The sequence below is a fragment of the Anabrus simplex genome, chromosome 1 (assembly GCF_040414725.1).
Source record: "Anabrus simplex isolate iqAnaSimp1 chromosome 1, ASM4041472v1, whole genome shotgun sequence".
Taxonomy (NCBI): domain Eukaryota; kingdom Metazoa; phylum Arthropoda; class Insecta; order Orthoptera; family Tettigoniidae; genus Anabrus; species Anabrus simplex.
In genome coordinates, this window is record NC_090265.1 from 1,690,653,627 (window position 1) to 1,690,666,835 (window position 13,209).

A 13,209-nucleotide genomic window follows, 5' to 3' on the forward strand; every position below is an offset into this window, starting at 1 on the left:
GCCTAAGGTGCTTTCGAATCAACCCTTCTCGCTTCATAGCTAGGAGATAACCATAACAATCTATTCGTCTCTTCTTCACCAGCACCATAATTACTACAGTCTCCTTGTTAGGTCTTAATCTCCGTTGTCCACCAACATATACAGGACCCAGAATCTTCCTTAACATTTTTTCTCTCAAGTTGTTCCAGCAGTCCTCTAGTTGTTAAATCCAAGGTCTCAGCAGTTTGATCACAATGTTACAGTGTCTTAGTTTTGTTCTCACACTTAGAGATTTCTTGTAGTACACATCTTTCGTTAACTGGTACGCTAATTCTCTCTTCGTTATACTTGCCTTGATTGCCTCCTGTGATATGCCATTGAAATGGATTATCTCAACAATATATTCGAAGCCTTTGACTTTCGACATCTTTCCCCCTGCTGTGTTCATGATTTTTGGAGCTGATTTGATGTTTGTCATATATTTTATTCATTTATTTATTTTATATTTTCAAAGATCCCATGAGATAATGCTCGTACTGGGACAGTACATTTACAGCACAGTTACAATATTAAAGACAAACTTAATGATTGATAATGCATAGCTGATAAAAATATAACAATTTAAGTCTAAAATACAACATTTTTCAAGGATACAATCGTGTGTTTAAACGTTGATATAAACAGAACCATATAGCTCGAATTTAAACCTGATAATAAGGTCATATAACTAGAGTAAATCCAAGAGCATTCAATTTTATCCATAAATGTTTCTTAATATTTATATTGAATTTATTGAAATTCAGGCAAGATTTTATCGAGTCTGGAATGGTATTAAGCGCTATTATAATCTTATACAGCAAACCGTTAGTTCCAAGCTTCACTGTATTCATTCGAGGGAAATGTTAGTTTCTAGATTGCAGTGTTGCGTGATCATGAATAGATGAATTACTGATGAATGTGTGTTACATTTTCCCTGCGCCAAACTATTTTAATTTTGAATGCAAGTATTACCAGTGAATATGAAATAGATAACATAACCCGTGGATCTGCAGGTTCGTATTCATAGTTACTGCACGGAGATTATTCTCTATTAACACTAATGAGAAGGAAAATGGAAAAAGGTCCGACAATTCGAAAAATGAAGGTATCGGTAAAAGAAAGACAAGGGCCATGAAGGGTGTGAAAATGAAATGACTCCCTTAGTCTCATTAACCTAATATCGCAGGGGTCGAAAAAGAACAAGTCTTTACGAAGGAAAGTCGGATAGGTTAGATGGAAGTGAGGAGCTTGGCACCTGTAAGTTTAAGAAGCGCTAGGACTCAGCTATGAGCCTCGTAGGAGAGACTGCGTGGTCGCCAGCTTTGACCCCTAAATTCAGAGCTCCTTGATATCAGCTTTTAGTTACCTCTTACCACAGGTAGGTGGTAGAGTGGATGTATTGTAACCCCCACCCACTGGGGGATTGATATCGGTGAATCGAATACGTGTGCCGCAGGGCGAAGCGAGCATTCACTTCGCACCATTGTACTCCCAATTATTATCAGAACAATGTTTGACGGGTGAGGCTGTGAGCTATCACTTCCTCTGACTTCGGTAGCCCTGTTCCGGCGGCGCGAGCACTTGAGAGTCGATTAATCTCGGGCCGACATCGGAAACCATTCCTCAGCAGCTACTTCTCTCGCTAAAAGCCCACACGTGCTCTGCTCTTAGATCGGAGAAAGGAACTGTCTGCTCTCCTACCTGAACATTAACCTATCCGTGTCCACAAGAAGAATTGCCAAATTATCTGACGTTAGCGGAGAAATGGCCGATAAAGATTCCTCACAGCAATTTACAGTGGTATTATACCGAGGAAGAGAAAACGAACACGTTAGGAAAGTATATCGCCGACGATAATGGAAATAATTTGAAGGTCTTAAAAAAAAAAAAAAAAATAATAATAATAATAATAATAATCTATATATTAAAATGGTTTACTAAAAACAGTTTAGGCAAATCCTTCCTCCATTCTTTTGAACCAATTTGCTTCATTTTTGTTTTGTTATTTCCAAAATTACCTGCCGGTGAATCATGAGACATTGGCAGATCTCTAAGTATAGCCAAATTTGAGTATTCATAAAATGAAGCCATTAAACGATCCGTCCAAAAATTTCAGGCGAAGGCGTACGCTAACCCGCAATACATTCTGTACTTAGCAGGTTGCTAAGCGACTAACACTTTATTCTGATATGTGTGATTTTCCTCCTTAGTAACGTCATTGCATGCAACCATGTTTGATTACTATCTGTCAAGGCAGAGGATTTACACTTCGTCTGATCACTGAAGAATACTGCTAGATACTCTTTGATTCACTAACGTTTCCCAGCTTCCAGATATATTCAACAGATGCCCAATAACTTACATACTGCTAAGAGAAAATAGTCTACGTACAAGCAGATCCTGTCATGACATACGCCTTAGGCATTATCTGAGAACACCTTTTGATGGATAACCTAGCTACACTAAAAAGAGTGAGGGCCATGTATCTTAAAAATGTTCTCTGCCTGGCAAAACTCGCTTCTCTTGACTAACCTATGAGCTCATAAGACAACCGTTCTATACATAAAAGAGCTGCTATTGCCTTCTACGACACAGTACCAAGCTCTACATCAAAATATGCAGGATAAAAAGCGAACATATGGAGACATTTTTACGGACTGTGGCATATCATAAGGTGCTTCTTATCAAATGTTTATAAAACCATTGAAAGGGGCAGGCAAATCAATGTGACTACGACAGAGACGAGTAATCTGACCTATTTATAACGAATGCTGGTGACCAGCACGGGTCCTCTAATAATAATAATACAGTCGAAACCGGTTTTTTTGCGACATTGATTTTTTTTTTGCTAGGGGCTTTACGTCGCACCGACACAGATAGGTCTTATGGCGACGATGGGACAGGAAAGGCCAAGAAGTTGGAAGGAAGCGGCCGTGGCCTTAATTCAGGTACAGCCCCAGCATTTGCCTGGCGTGAAAATGGGAATCCACGGAAAACCATTTTCAGGGCTGCCGATAGTGGGATTCGAACCTACTATCTCCCGGATGCAAGCTCACAGCCGCGCGCCTCTACACGCACGGCCAACTCACCCGGTACATTGATTTTTAACGAAGTACTGGATATAACGGCGAAATGTAACGGTCCGGTCTAAATCCTATATAAACACTTATTACGACATATCATATAAACCGACGTACTTTTACCACAATTTCTGAGAAATGTTTCAGCTGTAACGTCCAATGTTGATTTTTGTTTGATACATATTTGGGAATTGCTGTAAAGTTTATTTTCAAACTCTTATTTTCAGTAGCGCGTAGATTTCAAATAAGTCCGTCTCTTAAATAGTCAAGGCAAGCGTCGCTGTGAAAATGTCGCAAAAGAAAGGGAAAGTATTCGATATTGAAGAAAATCACACATTATGGCAGTTAGAAAATGGAAAACAATCCTTAACATCATGAAGGAATTGGCTGTATCACACTCAATGATTTCTACAATTTGGAAGTACAGAGAGAACATCTAATTTATTAGCCAAGACCGTGTGCGACATTACTAATTAATTTGCATTCTTTCCTTACTTATTATTGTTTATTTTACTGGCACATTATTGTTCTTCAGACTGTGTAAACATTAGAAGAAAAATTCCTCTCAGCCCCAGTCCACAAATACTGTATTTCAAATACTCTACTTATTTCACCAGCCTGAAACTTAAAAATGTAGCATCTTTAGCAACTAAAAATACTACTCGCAAAGTGTACTGGAACATAAAAATTTTAAACTCTACTGGGATCGCACTATACAAAGAGATAAAACAACTCCGCACAATAGACCAAACATAAGGTCGCTATTAGCTAAGGGCGACTAGTTGTAAGAGTATGTAAGTACGGGGCGATCAGTGGCGCAAGTTGTGAATAATTGCTCAATTCCCATCAACAGACTAGTCACTAGAGGGAGAGAATGGTGTCCTATGATGAACTTATTCTCCTTGGTCCACTATTAAAAATGAAAAGCCGAAGGGTTAGGAAAATTCGAAAACATCCTATGTCTGTTTCTAGACTGACTAAAGGATTATATTTTACACTAGCTGTAGTACCCGGCGTTGCCCGGATATTTTTTGAATGTTTACCTTTAATATTTGTATTACCAGTCAGTTAAGTGCGAAGTGAATGCTTATTGAACTCTTTTTGAGATGTTGATTTTACGACTTATCATGTAGTTTTAGAGTTATTTAGATGTAACTGACCTCAAGTTTTAGGTTATTTAATTATCGAGTAAACACTAATCTCGGTCATTTTATACTATTTACTTTTAAGCCCTTCTCAGCTCCTGCTTCGATGGAGGCTGAACGTGGACTTAAACGCCATCCACAGCGTCACAATTCGTATCAGCGACACATAAACAATGGATTTCGACATTAATATTGGTTATTTTCCTTATTTTTGCACGTCAGCCCCTCTCATTCCCCAACACCAGCGGGGGCTAGGTGTATCTGACCTCCACAGTAATGTTTTCTGTATAGTAAGTCATGTGTATACCAAGTTTGATTGAAAGATATGCTAGACCATACACACATACATCCTTAAACTCTGTCCCTTTGGACGTTTTCAATTTTTCGCCAGTTCTCATCCGCCTGCCGAGTAGTACTGAGCTTTATCTTAAATGGCATCCAGAGTGTCACAGTTCATTTCAGCGACCCCGAAAACTATGGATTAGACACAAATTTCGGTCTTTTTCGGTTAATTTTTACATTTCGCCCCTACTTTAGAGGCTAGGAGTCTCTTACCCCCAAGGCAGTAGATCCAGTATACGCACATGCGTCCATTCTCTCGGTCATTTTCGAAATTTTGTTTTTCACTTTTTCTCACCGCTATGCGAAAGGAGGCAAAAATTGGACTTCTAAAAAAATTGAAGCGTTACTATTCATCTCAGCGATCCCGAAACGAATGGATTCGACACTATTTTCGATTATTTCTACATCTCATCCCGTCGTAGGTGTGCTAGGGTTGTCATACCTCCACGCACTTTGTCTCCTGATAATAAGTCATAAGTGACCAAGTTTGATTGAAATTGTTCCCGTAGTCCAGAAACGTATGGATTCAACACTAATATCGGTCATTTTCAGTCTTAATTACATTTCGTCCCCTTATCTAAGGCTTCTAGGGGTGACTTTACCCCTTAGTATTTTTTTCAGGTAGTAGGTAATATTTGTATTAAGTTACGATGACAGTTATACTGGAACGTACAAAAAACATCCTTAATCTCGGTCATTTGGATATTTTCTGTTCTTGACTCCTTCTCACCCGCCTGGCAATTGGGATCAACTTGGACTTTAACGACAACCGGAGTGTCACTCCTCATTTAAGCGACCCCTAAAACCATGGATGTGACATTATTTTCGATTATTTTACATCTAACTCCCTTCCTAACCACCCACCACAAAAGGGGCCTTAATTTGAACTTTAAAAGTCCAGAGTGCCACTATTCATCTCATCGACCCCGAAAACTATGGATTCGACACTATTTTCGATAATTTTATATACCTCCCCCTTTCCCCGATGGAGGTTGAACTTGGTTTAAAAGATTCCGCAGTTACACTGTTCATTTCAGTGGCCCCGAAGAGTATGGATTGGAAAATTCATTCCATGATTTTTATATATCAGCCCCTCGCCCCCACCCCGCTCCTAAGGGCGCCTGGGGTGTCTTACCCTCACGTGGTTTGTCTCCTGATACTAAAATTCCGGACTGCCGCTATTCATCTCAGCGACCCCAAAAACTGTGGATTCGACACCAATTACGATTATTTTTATATATCACTCCCCCTTGCCCCCACCCTAAAGGGGGCTGAACTTGGAGTTAAAAATTTCCCTGGATGTCACTGTTCATCTAAGCGAACCCGAAAAGTATGTATTCGACACTACTTTGATGATTTTTATATCCCAAGCCCCCCGCCCCCCCACCCCTAATGGTTCCTGGGGTGTCCTATCCCCACGTGGTTTGTCTCCCGATATTAAAATTCCGGAGTGTTACTATTCACCCCGGCGACCCCGAAAACTGTATATTTGACACTAAATACGATTATTTTTATACCCCATTCCCCTTGCTTCCCGCCCCAAAGGGGATGAACTTGGACTTAAAAAAATCCCGGGGTGTCACTATTCATCTAAGCGACCCCGGAAGTATGCATTCGACACTACTTCCGATGATTTTTATATCTCACCCCTTCGCCCTCCGCCCCTATGGGTTCCTGGGGTGTCCTACCCCCACGTGGTTTGTCTCCTGATAGTAAAAATCCGGAGTGTCAGTATACAACTCAGCGACCCCGAAGAGTACTCGACATTCTTTTCGATTATTTCTATATATCACTCCCCCCCTTGTCCCCCACCCTAAAGGGGGCTGAACTTGGAATTTAAAAATTCCCTGGATGTCACTATTCACCTAAGCGACCACGAAAAGTATGGACTCGACACTATTTTCGATTATGTGTATATATCACTCCCCCCTCGCCCCCACCCCAAAGGGGGTAGAACTTCGACTTTAAAAAATTTCCGAGGGTCACTATTCATCTCAGCGACCCAGAAAAGTATGGATTAGACACTATTTTCGTTATTTTTGTATATGACCCCCCTCGCCCCCGTCCCTAAGGGTTTCTGGGGGGTCTTAACTCCACGTGTTTTTTCTCCTGATACTAAAAATCCAGAGTGTCACTATTCACTTTGGCGACCCCGAGAACTATGTTTTCGACATTATTTTCCATTATTTGTATATATATCACTCCCTTCTCGCCCCCACCCCAAAGGGGGCTGAACTTGGACTTTTAAAAAATTCGGAGTGTAACTATTCATCCCAGCGACCGCGGAAAGTATGGATTCGACACTATTTTCGTTAATTTTTATATATGACCGCCCCGCCCCCCCGCCCCTAAGGGTTCCTGGGGTGTCTTACCCCCACGTAGTTTGTCTCCTGATACAAAAAATCCTGAGTGTCGCTATTCACTTTGGCGACCCCGAAAACTATGTATTTAACACTATTTTCGATTATTTGTATATATCATTCCCCCCTCGCCCCCACCCCAAAAGGGGGCTGAACTTGGACTTTTAAAAGATCCGAGTATCACTATTCATCTCAGGGACCTCGAAAAGTGTGTATTCGACGCTATTTTCGTTTATTTTTATTTATGACCCCCTCGCCCCCCCCCTAAGGCATCCTGTGGTGCCTTACCCCCACGTGGTTTGTCTCCTGATACTGAAAATCCGGAGTGTCGCTATTCACTTTGGCGACCCCTAAAACTATGTATTCGACATTATTTTCGATTATTTGTATATATCACTCCCCCGTCACCCCCACCCCAAAGGGGGCTGAACTTGGACTTTAAAAAAATTGGAGTGTCACTATTCATCTCAGCGATCCCGAAAAGTATGGATTCGACACTATTTTCGTTTATTTTTATATATGACCCCCCTTGCACCCGCCCCTAAGGTTTCCTGGGGTGTCTTACCCCCACGTGCTTTGTCTCCTGATACCAAAAATCCGGAGTGTCGCTATTCACTTTGGCGACCCCGAAAACTATGTATTTGACACTATTTTCGATTATTTGTATATATCACTCCCCCCTCGCCCCAGCCCCAAAGGGGGCTGAATTTTTACTTTTAAAAAGTCGGAGTGTCACTATTCATCTCAGCGACCCCGAAAAGTGGGTATTCGACACTATTTTCGTTTATTTTTATATATGACCCCCTTCGCCCCCCGCCCCTAAGGGTTCCTGGAGTGTCTTACCCCCACGTGGTTTGTCTCCTGATACAAAAAATTCGGAGTGTCTCTATTCACTTTGGCGACCTCGAAACCTATGTATTCGACATTATTTTCGATTATTTGTATATATCACTCCCCCTCGCCCCCACCCCAAAGGGGCTGAACTTGGACTTTAAAAAATTGGAGTGTCACTATTCATCTCAGCGACCCCGAAAAGTATGGATTCGACCCTATTTACATTAATTTTTTATATGACCCCCTCGCCCCCCCGCCCCCAGGGGTGTTTGGGATGTCTTACCCCCACGCGGTTTGTCTCCTGATACCAAGTCATAAGTGTATCAAATTTGGTTGAAATCGCTCCAATGGTTTGGGAGGAGATGTGGTACAACCCACTCACCCACATACATACAATGACTTTTATATATATAATAATATAATAGACTAGCGAATGTACCCGTGCTTCGCTACGGTATTCTACATTGTATTCGAATATCGAAGTAAATAGTGTACATGCAGTAAATAAGATTCTTTTAAAATTGCATGTCTTTTAGCGTTATCCAAGAAACAGCATGGGGAGGTCCCCGTACGTTGTTTTCAATGTAAAGTGTTTGTTACGGATTTGAGATATAACGGCAGGCTCACTTGCCTACTGGCGTTCACAATCGAGTTGGGAAGTTTACATTATAATTGCAGGCCCCATTGCCTACTACGCGGACAGAATCGATTTGGGGAATTTTCGTTAAAATGGCAGCCCCCCTTTCCTACTTCCAGACAGATTACAGTTGAGGAGATTCTATTATAATGGTAGACAATTACCCTACTATCACTCGAAATTGAGTTGTGCAGTTATCATTATAATGCCAGGCCCATTTTCCTACTGCCAGCCAGCTTACTGCCAGTCACACCAAGTTGGTGAGTTTCCATCAAAATAGCAGGCCACTATGCCTAATGCCAGTCACATTTTAGACTAGCGAATGTACCCGTGCTTCGCTACGGTATTCTACATTGTATTCGAATATCGAAGTAAATAGTGTACATGCAGTAAATAAGATTCTTTTAAAATTGCATGTCTTTTAGCGTTATCCGAGAAAGAGCATGGGGAGGTCCCCGTACGTTGTTTCCAATGTAAAGTGTTTGTTACGGATTTGAGATATAACGGCAGGCTCACTTGCCTACTGGCGTTCACAATCGAGTTGGGAAGTTTACATTATAATTGCAGGCCCCATTGCCTACTACGCGGACAGAATCGATTTGGGGAATTTTCGTTAAAATGGCAGCCCCCCTTTCCTACTTCCAGACAGATTACAGTTGAGGAGATTCTATTATAATGGTAGGCAATTACCCTACTATCACTCGAAATTGAGTTGTGCAGTTATCATTGTATGTCAGGCCCATTTTCCTACTGCCAGCCAGCTTACTGCCAGTCACACCAAGTTGGTGAGTTTCCATCAAAATAGCAGGCCACTATGCCTAATGCCAGTCACATTTTAGATGAGGACATTTCTTTATAATAGCGGGCACCCTTGCCTACTGCCAAACACAATCGGGTAGGGGAGTTTTAAACAAAACTGCATGCTCACTTGCCTTCTGCAAGTCAAATCGAGAAGGGAACTATTCATTACAATTGTAGGCCTTCCTTACTAATGACAGTTACACAGGAGTTGGAGAAGGAACCCTTTCCTACTGCCAGTCAAAGTCGGTGTGGGGAGTACTGATTACAATAGCAGACCTACCCTTTCTCGATCGCTAAAAATCGACATCAGTGAATATATATAGATCGACATACGAAAGTATATGCGTGTTTACAATATTGAAGACCTTCATTTACAGATTAACTGCTATAAACGTACGTCATATCGACAAAGGATTATACCATAAGACACGCCGGATTTAGTGGCCTAAATGGCTGGTCTTATGATATGTCATCTATTCTTGGGTCAGATTGAGTTAGAAACGTGGAACAGGGTAAAGGATTTGTAAGATTATCTGACATTACATTACTTTTCGGATAATTATGTGACAGCTACATACACAGCATTTGGCTCACATATGCCTACTGGGTGGGCCAATTTTCGTGAAGAGTATGATGATTCTGTATTTCATATAAGTAATTGAAAGTATGAATTATGCATGTGAAAATTCCAAATTGACTTAACATCGATTAATAGAGAAAAATCAAACGTAAAAGGGATACAGATACGGCAAAAAGTCATAAGACCAAGGTTGTAGATCATTCCAAATTGAACGGAGATTGTGCAATCCGTTATGTGATAGGAATTTCCGAAGGTCTGCACCATCATTAAAATTGCCTGCATATTTCGATATTCTTCGGGGATAAAATGTGAAAAATTTAATGATCTAGGATGTTGTCCGTTCGTTACAGAGTAAAACGTATAATTTTGTCAAATTTCAATTATCTTCTTTTTCTTCTGGCAGATTATGCTGCAATCTGGATTTTGGGCGAGGCAGGTAAAAATTAGGACTTTCAGGAAACTAAACCAAAAATTATGGAGATGGTCATTATTACCCCCTTAAACGGAAAGCTGTATGATACTAAAACTTCGCCAAAATAGTCAGTGTAGAGGCACACAGTCGTTACGATTTGATTTATATAGATAAGGAATCTGCTCCATGTAAAACACCTTTTGGGCTATGTCCGCTGGATTTAACCTGCAAAAGTGACCATTCATGATATCTCCCTTATTAATCCTCCTGACGAAAAAATGCACATGAAAAAAAAAAGGTTTAGAGGTGGAATTCCATCACGTTTGGTCGATTTCCAGTCAGTCCGTATATATTGTGGAAGAGTAAAATCACCATGTGTGTTCCCTATAAACCGCCAGTCCATTCCGGAACATGAAATGTTATTTACGTTTAGAACCTACCTTTGGACAGGTGGATGCTAAATATAAATTTTGGTTCGAATGTCTTCAGTAGTTTTCAAGTTGTAAGGAATACGCTTTACAGGCACCCGCTCGTGAGTCAAGTCCGATGGGAGTTGTACCGGAGAACGGTCCGTTAATGATATTTCCCTTATTAGTCCTCGTATCGAAATGATGCACATGAGAAGAAAGGTTTACAAATTAATTTCTACCAAGGCATGTAGATTTAAATTAACGTTGGTTGTGAATATTTTGTGGAAGTGGAAAATCACTGTTTCGGTTTCGTATAAACCCCCAGTCAGTTCAGGGATTTAGAAACAATATTTCCCCTAAAACCTATCAAGTACAGGTGTATTCTAAATATGAGTCTTGGTGGAAATACATCCAGTAGTTTGTAGCACTCGCGTACATACGGCGTAATTAAGGAAGAAAATAATACAGTTAAGAAAGTTGAAAGTAATAGAAAATGGATTATAACTGAGGACAGCCGATTAAGGACAAATATGTAAATGCCAAGTGAATGTATTGGAAAATCAAATGCCCCTCATTAAATTATGCTAGTGTGAGTTATGGATATAATAAAGCGGTAACAGAGGAGAAATTTAGGTCCAGTGATTCTTAGGTAAACAAATAATAAGAAGATGACTAATGGTGTTATTACTTAATCTATTCGAGGGCGGTTATAACATCCAACGATGTTGTTGTTGAGTCATCAGTCCATAGACAGGTTTGATGCAGCGCTCCATGCCACCCTATCCTGTGCTAACCTTTTCATTTCTACGTAACTATTGCATCCTACATCTGCTCTAATCTGTTTGTCATATTCATACCTTGGTCTACCCCTACCGTTCTTGCCACCTACACTTCCTTCAAAAACCAACTGAACAAGTCCTGGGTGTCTTAAGATGTGTCCTATCATTCTCTCTCTTCTTCTCGTCAAATTTAGCCAAATCGATCTCCTCTCACCAATTCGATTCAGTATCTCTTCATTCGTGATTCGATCTATCCATCTCACCTTCAGCATTCTTCTGTAACACCACATTTCAAAAGCTTCTATTCTCTTTCTTTCTGAGCCAGTTATCGTCCATGTTTCACTTCCATACAATGCCACGCTCCACACGAAAGTCTTCAAAAACATCTTTCTAATTCCGATATCAATGTTTGAAGTGAGCAAATTTCTTTTCTTAAGAAAGCTCTTCCTTGCTTGCGCTAGTCTGCATTTTATGTCCTCCTTACTTCTGCCATCGTTAGTTATTTTACTACCCAAGTAACAATATTCATCTACTTCCTTTAAGACTTCATTTCCTAATCTAATATTTCCTGCATCACCTGCCTTCGTTCGACTGCACTCCATTACTTTTGTTTTGGACTTATTTATTTTCATCTTGTACTCCTTACCCAAGACTTCATCCATACCATTCAGCAACTTCTCGAGATCTTCTGCAGTCTCAGATAAAATAACAATATCATCGGCAAATCTCAAGGTTTTGATTTCCTCTCCTTGGACTGTGATTCCCTTTCCAAATTTCTCTTTGATTTCCTTTACTGCCTGTTCTATGTAAACATTGAAAAGGAGAGGGGACAAACTGCAGCCTTGCCTCACTCCTTTCTGGATTGCTGCTTCTTTTTCAAAGCCCTCGATTCTTATCACTGCAGACTGATTTTTATACAGGTTGTAGATAATTCTTCGTTCTCGGTATCTGATCCCTATCATCTTCAGAATCATAAATAGCCTGGTCCAATCAACATTATCGAATGCCTTTTCTAGATCTACGAAAGCCATGTACGTGGGCTTGTCCTTCTTGATTCGATCCTCTAAGATCAGACGTAAAGTCAGGATTGCTTCACGTGTTCCTACATTTCTTCTGAAGCCAAATTGATCTTCCCCCAACTCAGCTTCAACTTGTTTTTCCATTCTTCTGTAAATAATACGTGTTAAAATTTTGCAGGCATGAGATACTAAACTAATGGTGCGGTAGTTTTCACACCTGTCAGCACCGGCTTTCTTGGGAATAGGTATAACAACATTCTGCTGAAAATCGGATGGGACTTCTCCTGTCTCATACATCTTGCACACTAAATGAAATAACCTTACCATTCTGGTTTCTCCTAAGGCAGTCAGTAATTCAGAGGAAATATCATCAATTCCAGGTACCTTGTTCCTATTTAGGTCACTCACAGCTCTGTCAAACTCTGACCTCAAAATTGGGTCTCCCATTTCATCAGCATCAACAGCCTCTTCATGTTCCAGAACCAAATTATCTACATCGTTACCTTGATACAACTGTTGGATATGCTCCTGCCATCTTTCTGCTTTGTCTTCTTTCCCTAGAAGTGGCTTTCCATCTGAGCTCTTAATATTCATGCACCTAGATTTCCTTTCTCCAAAGGTTTCCTTGATTTTCCTGTATGCAGCATCTACCTTTCCCAGAACCATACAGCCTTCGACATCCTTGCACTTTTCCTTCAGCCATTCTTCCTTAGCTACCTTGCACTTTCTATCCACTTCATTCTTTAATCGCCTGTATTCTTTTCTGCCCTCTTCATTTCTAGCATTCTTGTA